Genomic DNA, 14461 nt, shown 5'->3' on the forward strand with positions numbered 1-14461 from the left:
GAATTCGACAGAACGTCCACCGCTGTACTGTAGCTGTCACATGATGTACTGTTCTTCCCAGTCTGCAGACACACGCCAACCTCCACACGCAAACATATGGCTGAGGAGGTCAGATGAGGACAAGGGAACGCAACAGCTACTTTTAGCACTAGCAAAGCTACTGAATACAAAGACCAGGGAGCCGGCGGATTCAAATGCAACTTTATTTAACATAATATATCTTGATATATTAACTATATATAAAAATCTGTGTTTGTCCATGCATTATTATAATGACTTGCTTATATATTCTAGAAATTGATTAATAATCTTATTAAAATAACAACCAAAATAACCGTCCCTAAAAAAATGAATGCCTCAATAAAAAATGTATATAGTAGATAGCATATTTTGTTTCACTGAAAAAGACTGTATTTGTTGAGTCAATATGAAATGAATGTGTGTAGTAACTCAAGGTCGTAAAACAAGTTATATTTCAACTGAATGACCGTTGTATGTTAAACCGGTCTGTCTGGATTGTTTAGTTTCTATAAACGTGATCCATTCCTTTTTGCTAATTAATATAGCAATGACTCTACATTGATCACTTTTTCATGAATAAAACTGAATCTTGCCTAAAAGTCCAAGTCCATGTGTGTGTAAACTAAGACATTTCAACTAAACCTTACTCTAGATGAAACTTTACTCCAAAGCATAAAAAACATAATAGACTGACCGTCTCTCTGTGAGCGTTTGTCTAAAGCAGCCTTCCATAATCAGCCTGCCTGCTGTGTCCAGTGATGGCTGAGTTTTGTTGCAGTGCTTTGTGTGATAACATATGAGGTGGCTGAAGGAAATTGGTCATGCAGTGAGTCAGGTGCCTTGAGACCGTTTTCTTCACGCTCACATCAATGGACAAAGGAGTTGTGGTATTCTCATTGACAACGGATATAAAGGCTGAATCTGGTTAATATTCTCAAGACTGCTGAAAGCTACATAGTTGTACAAGTGACATTGCATTTCATGAGTGAAACCAGTAAACTCTGTGGGACTATTACAAATATTAATCCTAGCATGTTTCAACATGTCCTTCTCTTTGACAAATTAAAAAAGTCGGTTATATTTTTTTAAAGGGATAGCTTACCCAAAAAAGAAGATTCATAAATTGCTCTATCCACTCCATTGTACGGAAAAGTGAAACATAGCATACAAAATAAAAAAAAAAAAATTTATTTTAAGAAAGGGCTACTATTGTTTTGGTTGGTTCTTTTGTTTAAAGCATTTTTTTCATTCAAACAAATACAGAGCCCAAAGGTTCCCCAATCAAAGAATCATCAATAATTGCCGGAAATATCTCTCTTTCAGGAAAGCATGACTCTATGCTTAGATATATCCCTAAAGTCATACACTAAATTAACCCCAGACGGCAGGAAAAGTCAGACTAAGCAAGAGGCGAGAATCCTAATTCCCTCTAAAAGGTACCGAGAAGCAATAAAACAATGTATTTATTGAGTGAATACAGCTCTTAAATCAATAACCCACTGGAGCCTGTTAATATACATGGTTAATAAGCGGTGGGAGAAAGCCCTGGAAAGCGTTTTCTATTAAATTCACACAATGGTCAAGTAAAAGCTTAAATCTGTCCATTACTAAACACGTTTCTTATGCTGCCCACATCAAAACATCTCCACAAGGTTTCGTCAGTCAGGAGGGAAGTGTGTGTGAACTAGGGCTGCAAGTTTTGGGAAAAAATAACATTGCGATATTTAAATTTTCTGTGATATATATTGCGATTAGAGATGTTCCAATACCCTTTTTCTCTTCGATTCCGATTTCCTGTATCTTTATATACAGCTGTATATACTACTAGCCCTGTGTAAATTGCTAGAATTATTTTATGGTGTGCTTCAGACTGATCCCTTAATAAAACATGAACAAATACATGGTGAACTACTGTATTCATTACAGTATTTTTATTACCTGACATGAATTTGACAGTATTATTTATTTTCTTAAGCGAAAAAGAACTTCAAATGCAGCCAAAAATCTAACACCGCAAACTAAAAAAAGGCATTTTAGTTTTACAATATAACTGTATAAAAAACTGCAACAAATTAGTCTAGGAATACCTATAAAAAATTATATATTAATCAAATAACCTCTTTACAACAAAACAAGTAAAAAACAAGCAAGCGTCTAGGCATTATTATTATTATTAATAGAGACGTATTATTATTACTATATAGAGACATAGCAAAATCTACTGTAGGCTACAACAGTAGCTTAATATATTGTCAATTTACTCACGTTAAACCAAACATTTATTTTAATGGGATGTCATGAAGATCTTTGAGTGTCTGTGTTTATGATATGACAATTTTCTCAAATGAAATGGTAAATTCTCATGAAGTGATAGTTTATGCGTTCGTGTCCTCACATACGTTCGTGTCCATGACACACGGCAGAGACTACAAAACAGCGAGCTCCCGCGCATCTGCGCCCGTCACCCACAGAGATGTAGAAATTGCAGGAGTAATATTTAAATAGTATTTTGCAGTTTAATATTCACAGACACTAGTATATATTCGGCTACTGTCTGGAGCCTGACATGGAAGCGACTGAACGCAGCTGCGGGTACTGAATATACTCGGGAGTCGGTAACTTACTACCGGTACTACAGAGACATACTGCTAACCACTGATCTATAATATAGAAGCGGCTTTACTGTCTGTTGGCAGTTTAGAACGCAATGAGTGATCCAGTCATATATAGATCAGTGCTGCTAATGCGTTTTAATTTCTTCTTCGCTGCTCTAAACGGGTTGCTTGTGGCAACACAGCACAACTTCCTGTGTTTGCAATGCATTCTGAGCAGCGAAGAAGAACCGTGCAGCGTTTAGGCAAAGCTAGCGGTCATTACTAGGTCTTGTTTAAGAAAATGGTATCAGATCGGTACATGGGTTCATGTACTCGCCGATGCCGATGCCAGAATTTGTTGTGGTATCGAAGATATTTCCGATTCTAGTATCGGAATCGGAACAACTCTAATTGCGATATGAAATGTAAAAAAAAATTTTACCGCGATGTACGAATCCACGATAGTCACATCGCAGGATGTGCAGCCCTAGTGTGAACACTGGAAGAATAACTGGTGGTTTGCTCTGCACTCAGATAACAAGGAAAAAAACAGATGGAGAGTCGACAAAGTCCAGCAAGGACAATTCAACAGATAGACCTGGCTCCTGTAATTACAAATATAACAAAAAAGGCAATTGCCTGATCCCCGTCATTGTGCTTATGTCATGACTTTATTTTAAACTATGATGATTCATATCACACACAAAAACCTGTTCAGCTCTTGGGGAAGAATTAGCTCAAGTGAATATTGTAAGAACACCTGGGACTTGTCAAAAGAAACTGAACGATTCAATCCATTGGCTTACTCAGAGGGCTTACATAGAAATTTAAATCACTATTCAACTTTAAAGTCATGAGGACTGTGAAGAAATTTTCCAGTACTACCAAACTCCTCCATGGCAACTACTGTGGTAGTGTAAAATGCTTCAAGACTTTCTATTTTCACTACTGACAGACATTAATCTTAGGTTAGCTTGGAAGTGATGAGATATTTCGAGGTGAGGCACGCTGAATGCTGTATAGTCTTGACTGAGTGTTGCTCTTGAACAAGTTTCTCCATGTTTGGTCTACTTTATAAAGTAGACTAGTTACAATGGAAGCCCATTTCCACTCATTTATATTTCACAAAGTGACCTTATATCTTTCAACTGTTACTTCATATAATGCAATAAAGTAAAATTGTGAAACATTAAAGCTCAATTACAAGAAACTGCCCCATTAGAAACAAACTTGCAAGATATAAATGTACATGTCTTGTACCATGACTTTATATTTTACAACTAGGGCTGGGCGATAATTCAATAACGATTATTTTTACGATATAATTTTCCTCGGTGAAATGATACGAAGAGTTCGATAAATGTTGCAACAAGCTCTGAGGGAGTATGGTAATACCATGATCTTCTTTAAAGAATTGGGAAACACTATTTACTTGATTTAGGTATCTTTAAAATGTTAATGTAATTTTAATTGAATTTGTATTTATTTTTTCTCTTTTGTTTGGGGATGGGGTGATGGGCGGGAGAATAGGGTGTAAAATGTTTGCTGTATTAACATGATTGTTACTAAATGTGTAATCTGCTGTATTGTGCGAACTAAAAAATGAAATAAATATATTGTTAAAAAAAGAATAAATGTAACCATATAAAACTGAGGTTGCTGCAATTTTTACAGATGGTACTGATTTTGATAAGGTACAAAAATTTAACTCAAGCTACTATCAAATGTGCATTTCTAAGTGACAAAAAGAGATAGAAATTATTATCAGGCGACCCAAACCTGCTTCCTGATTTGAAACAATATCACTCATTAAAGCATGCAGAAGCTAAGAAAAAAAAATCTATTTAGATATTTATTTTGTTAATGGTTAGTTTCTACAACTTTCACTTTGGAGCAAAAATCTGGTTTTAAACCAAAGAAATAAAGATTTAACATTTAGTGATAATTATTGATCTTGACTGATATGAATATCACCCAGCCCTACTTACGATTATAAAGTTTTTATTGTAATTGCAATTTATATCTCACAATGTGACTTTGTATTTTGCAATATGGCATTATATATCTGTATTATAATGTGACTATATCTTGCACTTAGCTTTTTTTAATCTTTTGTAAACCAATGTGTACTCAGATGTATATAGTCCTAATAAAATAGCTAATTAAAATGCCTTTGGACTCTGCCATCAGAGGTGGCTAAATGTGCCAGATCATGTTCTGGGCTTGGATTTCTGTTGTTTGTAGGTGTGATGGAATCATTACAAGGTGTTGAGGATGATCAGAGATCAGATCACAGTGGTCAGAGAGAGAGAGAGAGAGCTGATGCAGAGGCATTCATTCATACTGACATTTCACGATTCGTTTGCTCACTTTCTTACACTTCAGCCTGCAATCAGCTGTTCTAGCTTGCCTGGCTCACAAATACTCACACCAGCTTCTGCCAATGATCCTACAAGGGCACACACAGCCTTACAGCCCCTGCCCACAGGCTCCAGAAAAAACTTTCTGTTGGAGATTTAACTACATGAATATAACATTAACATCATCCTACCTTCTTCTAAACAGTTCTAGATCTAAGATCTCACAGCATGTACCAGGTTTCAAAACACATCTGTAATTATGCAGTTGAATTCTATACAAATCAAGTGCAATGTCAATAAAAGGACTACAATAAAATTAAATGACATATTATTAAAATTAATTTGCTGTTATTAGTACACTGAATAGGCTTCATAGAGTTTTAATTAATTTGAATTAACAGTTGATGACTCGTAGAGCAATTTACTTGCTGAAATGAACAATATGGAAATAAATGATTATTAAAACTATATACATAGGCCATTTTCTGTTTTCAAACATGGTACAATGAGGAAAATATAGCTCTTGATTTCCAAAAGTCACCAAAACAGAGTTAAACAAAATTTTATAAAAAAAGGACAGCCAAATGGATTCAGTACACTCTCAGAAATCAAGGTACAAAATCTGTCAGTGGGACAGTACCTTTTCAAAAAGCTACAAATGTATACCATTAAGGTACTAATATGTACCTTTTAGGGCAATTCTTGGGCAATTCAAATCTTGTGTGCCATTGTTCTGCAAATTTTGTATGTTTTTTTTTTTTTTTTTTTTCAAGAATTGACAATAAATAGACTTGAAATGTTCAAATCAAAGGGCATTAAAGTGTGCGAGATGTGAATTTAAACTGTATTTATTTACAGAGGTATATTATGTCACACTTCACACTTCTCTTGTTAAGTTTTGTCTGTGTGTGAAGAAGCTGCAGGCTGTTACTTAGCGCAAATACATGAATTAATGTTCCGAAGTGAAGTAAACTTCAACAGATTTCCCCTGCTCAGGGAGTAGGAAGCAATGAACACTATGTAGGGACCACAATCAATCAGAGGACTGGAACTGAGAAGCACTGTTTTTCAGAGGTAAATAAGGTAAAAATGTGTACCTTTTGAAAGCTGCCCCAGTGACCGATTATGTACCTTTTTATCTGAGAGTCTATGTTGGTTATGTTAGGCCTGGAAAATATCATGATTTAGCCTTATAATCCTCTGAATTCACAATCTAGATCACAAACCACACGCTTGTTAATTCCAGGAACGATTGATACAGTGTTACAAGATCTCACAGAGACTCGCAAGATCAAACATGACTAGAGAAGAAAAACACATGGAGGATACTCAATGTTGTCCTGGCACGTGTTCGGTTGTAGAGTGAAAAAAAGAAAAGCAAATGGGTGCTGTTCTTTCTCAGTACTCTGGTGTACTCAGTACTTTGGTGACATGTTTGTGGATGCCAACGCAACATCCGGTAGGTGACACTTGCTCATTTTCATTGGCTAACGAGAGTATCACATCAGAGGCAGCCCAATCAAGAGTCAAGGACACTCTGTATAGATTGGGAGCATAATCATGACAATTTTTGGGACAAAAAATTTTGTGACAAGCCCTGCTTGGGGGTGCAAATCGGGCTTAAATTCAGCCTTAAAATCTTCAAGTGTGTGGCCAGCCTTAGCAGGTTTGAAATGGTATATCAAATTTGTCTTGTTATATACCAAAAGATTCCAAATTCACTACCTGCAATGTCTTTCTTGGACCGCTGAAGCCAAGATTGCTTTGGGCATCCCACGTTCAAGACAAGGTTCTGCTCATTGTTTCCTGTCTCCTCTACTACTAACACCTACACTGCAAAAGATGATGCACTGCTTATTTGTTTCTCTGTTTACATTACAGTAGAGTTTCTATTTCTTAGTGTTATCTGTTACATAAAAAAAGAGGCAAAAAAGACATTAAAAAAACATTATAAATAAGACTATCCAACACATACCAAAGGGACTTGTCAATAAAAATTAATTTTGACATGCAGCTGCATCTGAGGTGGAGGATGAATGACTGAAATTGCCAACTCATGCACTGAATAGATTACGGTTTTCATAGACAAGAATGAAAGCAAGTTGAATACATTAAAGCTTCCAAAAATGAGAGAAAATTATTTGTGCAAAAAATAGTGATAAAACTGAAAATTAATAAAAGGTTTATTGCTAATCAGTCTGCTAGTCTATTTGACATGTTTGGTTTAATTTTCATGATAACAGTGAAAAAAACAGTGTCAAACCAACACTGACCTGACTGAGGGACTGCTAAAAACATACCCAGTACTTATACAGTATCTGAACATTTAAAAGGCTGTAAAAACATAAAATATGTGTGCACCTCTGATGATGTTTTAACAGTCCACGTCTTTATATGACTGGAAATTTGGAGGATTTAAGATTAAATGTTGACAGTAACCGTTTGTGACACAACCGTTAGATGTCAAGGTGATACACGCTGATATCATGGCACACATATCAGCTCAGTTCTGCAGTTAATCAAGTCATGTTTGGTAACGGCTCCGGAAAAGCAATGAAATGCAAAAACAAAAGATGCACTAGTATGAAGAATGACATGACTCAAAAATACTGAAAATCAAACTGCCAAAATAATAATATACAAATCTTTAAAGTGAAAACTCCTAACATCATCAACTCTCATTCTTGTACCCAAAACATCAATGAAAGAGGCACTGATTGAGACCAAACTTTCTGATTAGAGGTCCTGATGATGTGAGATTGTTCAAAAAAAATTATTTTCTTGTTTGCAATCACACATCCTTCATGGAATATTGCACCCTCAATGGTGGTATTTTTTTAAATGATTTTAAAACATTTAAATTATATTTAGTTGTAAAAGGGTAACTTTTATTATTTATTTAGATGTCATAAAATAATCATGTAAGACTCTGTGAAAAAAGTCTTTAAAAATATTTCCAAAATTTGGTTCAAAAACTTATATTAACATTGTAAACTACCTAAACAATAGATTACTAGCTTAGTTTTCAGAGGTTTCCTTGTGCAGTGTGGTAGCTTCAGAGCAAAAATGAGACACCAGTTTTACCTTTCGTTAACTTGACACACACTGGATAGTCTGAATATATTAAACCCACTGCGAGTGGCCCAGGCCTTTTCTGTGTTCTTTTTTGATTATGTGTGTGATCTGATAAGTGTGCAAACTAACTATGCAAATGGTCACATGGTACGTCAAGTGACCCTTATCTGTACAGCACTTGATACAGTACTGATTGTGTCAAAGCAGCTTTACAGTTTCAAACAGGAAAATAGCTTGTCAATAATGCAAGAAGACAATAACAGAGTATTTTTTCCAATCTAAGTCTGTTTTTGAGGATTAAATGATCATGTTGTTCAGCTCTCTTCTAATAGTGTCTGTGCAATCAGTCATACTTTCCCAACGAGGCAAGACAAAAGTGACCGTGGCAAGGAACCAAAACTCCACTGGTGACAGAAATGGAGAAAGAAAGCCTTGGGAGAAATCAGGCTCAGTTGGGGGGCAAGTTCTCCTCTGGCCAGATGAATTCCAAGCTGCAACACGGGTGCAGAGGACGTGTCTGGTCTCCATGGTCTTGTGCCGATGGTCGTTGAGGTCTTCGCAAGGATCTGAGCACAATCCTGAGCTCCATCATGAAGAATTTGCTGACATTCTCATTAGCTTTTCTCCACACACAGCCAAAAAATTACTTAATGTATAAGAGAGTAAATGGAGGTTGTAAGATTTAAGTTCCTTTTATTCTAAAATATACGTGCCAATTATGAAAGCGGTTCAGTCACATGCAACCTCACCTGTGTTTGTATTGTGCCCTTTATTTTTCATTTCTGTATTTGTAAAAAAAAAAAAAAAAAACAATAGTAAAAGAAGAGGTTGGTTTCGCTGTACGGGGCATGAGTGCAATCACTTAATCATTTGCATGTTTCTTAGCTCACAGCCAAAGCAACCAATTGGCAGAGTCTACTACTTCGATTTGAAAGCCATCATTTCAAGCCATTTATTTTCCTTTCACACTGCAGCCAAGAAAAACGAAGCTCTTAAAATAGAAAGATTAAGTCAAAAAAAAAAAACGAGGAAGACAAATATAATCATTACTAAAAGTGACAGGGCATGTTATGATGTGAGGATGGGGATCAGTTATAACTGCTTCATCCTTGCTTTACAATGATTGGAGGATTAGACAACAACAAACAAAATAGTTTTATGTGAACGAGTCAATCGTTCTTTCGTTATCTGGCTCGGCTCAGTGTTCATCTTCAGTTCTCTCTTCACAGCAGTTCAGTCAGTGTACTGTTTGAGTAAATGAATTACTCCGGGATATTGGTTTGTTTGAACTCAGAGGGAGTGTCAGCCACATAAAAAAAAGTTAACAGCTTAAGTCATTTGTGGATTAATGCGTATTGGATAGGTTCGGTTCGATTCAGTGAACTGGTTCAAGAAGATCCGCTTACATCGAATGATTCGTTCGTGAATCATATAGCATACACTGCAGTGAAGGCGCTCACAACAGACCCGGAAGAGAAGACAATGCTGAATAAAGTCGTAGTTTTTGCTTTTTTTTTGACCAAAATGTATTTTCGATGCTTCAAAAAATTCCACATACCCTCTGATGTCACATGGACTACTTTGATGATGTTTTTCTTACCTTTCTGGACATGGACAGTAGACGTACACACAGCTTCAATGGAGGGACTGAGAGCTCTCGGACTAAATCTAAAATATCTTAAACTGTGTTCCAAAGATAAGAGGTCTTACTGGTTTGGAACGACATGATGGTGAGTTATTAATGACATCATTTTGATTTTCGGGTGAACTAACCCTTTAAATTAGGACATTAGCACATGAAAGTAGTAAAAAAAAAAAAAAAAAAAAACAACATCTGAAAATTAATGCAGATCACCTGTGAACTAAACTAGTAACATAAATATTTGTTGTACACCACAGTAAAAAAAAAAAAAATAGAGAACTTAAGGTTACCATCTTGATAAGCATACCCAATCCAAATAACTTCCTGGAGATGAGAAAGTCACCATGGTTTTTCTGAGAAACTAGTGTTTTCCCAGTCAGGGTAATATATAATGTTTACCTGTAACAGAGCAAAGCCCAGGGGTGGATGGGCTGCTGTATCTACCTTTGGGACCATTGACACAAACCCCCCCAGCTACAGAAAAACCATGACTAAAAACCTTTTGATCGGCGTTTACTAATACCAAAACTCGCGATGTGGTCCAAAGACTTCTTGACAGTAAACCAAGACGTGTGACATAAACTGAAGCCACTGTATTCTGAAGCGTTACCTCAGCATCCTGCCTGGCTTCAGCACACTGTCAGTAGTGATTAAAACCAGACCCAACTGAACCAACAGCCCTCTAACCCTTCGTTTTCCCCTGATTTCCCTCTTCCTCAACTGTGCCAAGCCAAGCAGCCCCCCGTGCCATTCACAAGCACACGGCGGTAACCCCGTCTCTGAGGCATGCCAAAAAGGCCAAGCAATCATAGAGGAAACTTTCTGAACCAAAATATCATAGGGTGTTGGTGTAGTTGGGAGTGTCCCAGCTGGATGGCAGATGTGCACACCCAGCAAAATTTGTTTTGTTTTTGCATGAATATACCTTATAATTAGGAATGGAACAAACATGATCACCAAGACCCAGTGATGAGAAACAAACAGATAAAGTTAGATTTAATCTAAATCGCCATTCCAGCAAAGATCTCCCCGTAGCAAAAGCTATGCTCTGAAAAGTAAACAAAACACACATTACTTATAATTGTTATGACTATTCTACAGTGATGAAAGAGACATGTTGCGGCACAGGCTGTGAGATGCGGTATGTGATCACTTCTAGCCCAGGGGTCACATTGTTCAACAAGTCTAATTAAAGAAAGACGTTGCAAAAACAAAGCAAATTACGTCAAACTGATCTCTCATACTGGATCACAAATCACCAAGCATGTTGATATCTTCAAGTCATTTTCAGTATGGTAGCTAAACATCTTGTTTCAAGTCAGAGCACATGTAAGTATTATACCCATATACAGTATTGTTCAAAATAATAGCAGTACAATGTGACTAACCAGAATAATCAAGGTTTTTAGTATCTTTTTTATTGCTACGTGGCAAACAAGTTACCAGTAGGTTCAGTAGATTGTCAGAAAACAAACAAGACCCAGCATTCATGATATGCACGCTCTTAAGGCTGTGCAATTGGGCAATTAGTTGAAAGGGGTGTGTTCAAAAAAATAGCAGTGTCTACCTTTGACTGTACAAACTCAAAACTATTTTGTACAAAAAAAAATTTTTTTCTGGGATTTAGCAATCCTGTGAATCACTAAACTAATATTTAGTTGTATGACCACAGTTTTTTAAAACTGCTTGACATCTGTGTGGCATGGAGTCAACCAACTTGTGGCACCTCTCAGCTGTTATTCCACTCCATGATTCTTTAACAACATTCCACAATTCATTCACATTTCTTGGTTTTGCTTCAGAAACAGCATTTTTGATATCACCCCACAAGTTCTCAATTGGATTAAGGTCTGGAGATTGGGCTGGCCACTCCATAACATTAATTTTGTTGGTTTGGAACCAAGACTTTGCCCGTTTACTAGTGTGTTTTGGGTCATTGTCTTGTTGAAACAACCATTTCAAGCGCATGTCCTCTTCAGCATAGGGCAACATGACCTCTTCAAGTATTTTAACATATGCAAACTGATCCATGATCCCTGGTATGCGATAAATAGGCCCAACACCATAGTAGGAGAAACATGCCCATATCATGATGCTTGCACCTCCATGCTTCACTGTCTTCACTGTGTACTGTGGCTTGAATTCAGAGTTTGGGGGTCGTCTCACAAACTGCCTGTGGCCCTTGGACCCAAAAAGGACAATTTTACTCTCATCAGTCCACAAAACGTTCCTCCATTTCTCTTTAGGCCAGTTCTTTGGCAAATTGTAACCTCTTCTGCACATGCCTTTTTTTTAACAGAGGGACTTTGCGGGGGATTCTTGAAAATAGATTAGCTTCACACAGACGTCTTCTAACTGTCACAGTACTTACAGGTAACTCCAGACTGTCTTTGATCATCCTGGAGGTGATCATTGGCTGAGCCTTTGCCATTCTGGTTATTCTTCTATCCATTTTGATGGTTGTCTTCCGTTTTCTTCCACGTCTCTCTGGTTTTGCTCTCCATTTTAAGGCATTGGAGATCATTTTAGCTGAACAGCCTATCATTTTTTGCACCTCTTTATAGGTTTTCCCCTCTCTAATCAACTTTTTAATCAAAGTACGCTGTTCTTCTGAACAATGTCTTGAACGACCCATTTTCCTCAGCTTTCAAATGCATGTTCAACAAGTGTTGGCTTCATCCTTAAATAGGGGCCACCTGATTCACACCTGTTTCTTCACAAAATTGATGACCTCAGTGATTGAATGCCACACTGCTATTTTTTTGAACACACCCCTTTCAACTAATTCAACTAATTGCCCAATTGTACAGCCTTAAGAGCGTGCATATCATGAATGCTGGGTCTCATTTGTTTTCTGAGAATCTACTGAACCTACTGGTAACTTGTTTGCCACGTAGCAATAAAAAATATATGAAAAACCTTGATTATTCTGGTTAGTCACATTGTACTGCTATTATTTTGAACAATACTGTACACTATCAGGATTATCGGATCCAGTTTGGAAGCATTAGAGTTTCATGTTTGTTAACTTTTGGCCTGAAATAGTAGGTGTGGACACAGGCTGATCCCGATCTTCTTGTCAGGACAGCCGCATTCTTCCAAATACACCCAAAGAGACTTGATTTAACCTGTTCAGGAGGGATGTAACAATACAAAACAGTTCTAACTGTTCAAACTTTAAGAGTCATTCTGGTCTACATCAGCTCCGGTGGTAAAACAATGGCAGACTGATGACAGCTCACTCAGGGGGGGTCTAAGGTAAGACCCCAGTCCAGTCTGTGCTCAAACGCCACTGTCAATTATACTATCGTGGGAGGGGCCTGTCTGTATGACATCACACAGACAGGCATCTGAGATCAGCTTGATTTGAAAAAGGGAAATGAATTAATGAGATAAAAAAACAAAAAAAAAAAACACTTGAGCTGGATCTTTATCATCATAGGGTGGTTGTGTACACACTAGCAACACACATTTCAGTTCAAACAGCTTGCAAAAGTGCATGTCCCATCTGATGACCCCTTTAAAGATAAAGAAACAAATTCAAGAAATCCAAGTCCAACTGACAATTAGGCCACAAACCACCAGCTCACATCTAGACAATGATGACAAGCGGACTAAAGATTGACTTTAACTATAGTAGATGTAATTTTATGGAAATGACATTCATTAACAAGCCTCAACCCGGTGTAATCCTTTCAACATCCCTTTTTCTGACAGAGAACTACTAACGGACAGACGTTAGAGGACAGTCTCAAACACAAAGTGACTGCAACGATTCTATAATTGGCTGAGAGTGAAATAATTGTGTTGTTCAACTTTCATCCAAGTAGATGATCAAAAACTGATCAAAACTAGCAGCTATATGCATAAATGTCAAAAAAGTTGTTATTGCTTACAATGTATTTCAGCATTTGGCAGTTTTATAAAAAATCCTAAAAAAAATCCTAACTAAAGTACATGGGTGGTTTTATATTTTCAGCTCCTTACTGGCAAACTTGACAAAGGGTCTAAGAATAAAGAAATCAGTGCTCAGTCACAAACACCCATCCTGTTTACAACAGACACTGAATAAACCGCTACATTCCGTCTTAACCAGCACAATGACATAGTAACAATTACTATTACTGAATTAAACATGCATGAGACAAATTGTTCATCTACTGGCTAATCACACACACACAAGTAAAGGGAGCACACGCTGTAACATGGAGACTTAACATATGTAGAGTGCCATTCATTCTCTCTGGCTCACAAACTTGCACACACAGATAAGACACGTGCAGCACTCATGGTAAATCATGTGATGAGTTATGCCTGAAAACATTTCTTTCATATTTTCTTGAGCCAATGCAGTCAGAACACAATTATGAGGAGAAGTACAAGTATAATCAGTAAGTACAATTCAGAAACCAACAAAATGTCCAAATCAGTCCCAACACCTTGAAACAACTCCAGCTTAGTAATGGTATTAACCATAATTGAATGGGTCATATAATTCTTTTTTTCATGTGAAGTCCACTTATTCACCATATTTTTAATGTAAAACCACCTTTCCACTGTCTCCAACATTTGGATATGATTGTCACACTTTTCCACATAGCAGCAGTCACACAGAACTATGAAACTGGTCATGAAGCAACCGTTACCCTCTGGTTATATTCACCATGATAAAATTCATGATTGTCTAGATAGATCTACACAAAATAAAAATAACTATGCTAGTCTTCCACTATAAGCCACTTATAGAGATTATTTTAGCTGTAAAATAT

General features: G+C 36.9%; 1 protein-coding gene across 1 annotated transcript in view; it reads right to left on the reverse strand.

The window, feature by feature from the left end:
- LOC128026402 (methylcytosine dioxygenase TET2) overlaps nt 1–14461 on the reverse strand; it is a 42279-nt gene that overhangs the window by 24134 nt on the left and 3684 nt on the right. The gene's annotated exons all lie outside the window — the stretch shown is intronic.

This window comes from Carassius gibelio, chromosome A13 (assembly GCF_023724105.1).
Source record: "Carassius gibelio isolate Cgi1373 ecotype wild population from Czech Republic chromosome A13, carGib1.2-hapl.c, whole genome shotgun sequence".
Lineage (NCBI taxonomy): Eukaryota > Metazoa > Chordata > Actinopteri > Cypriniformes > Cyprinidae > Carassius > Carassius gibelio.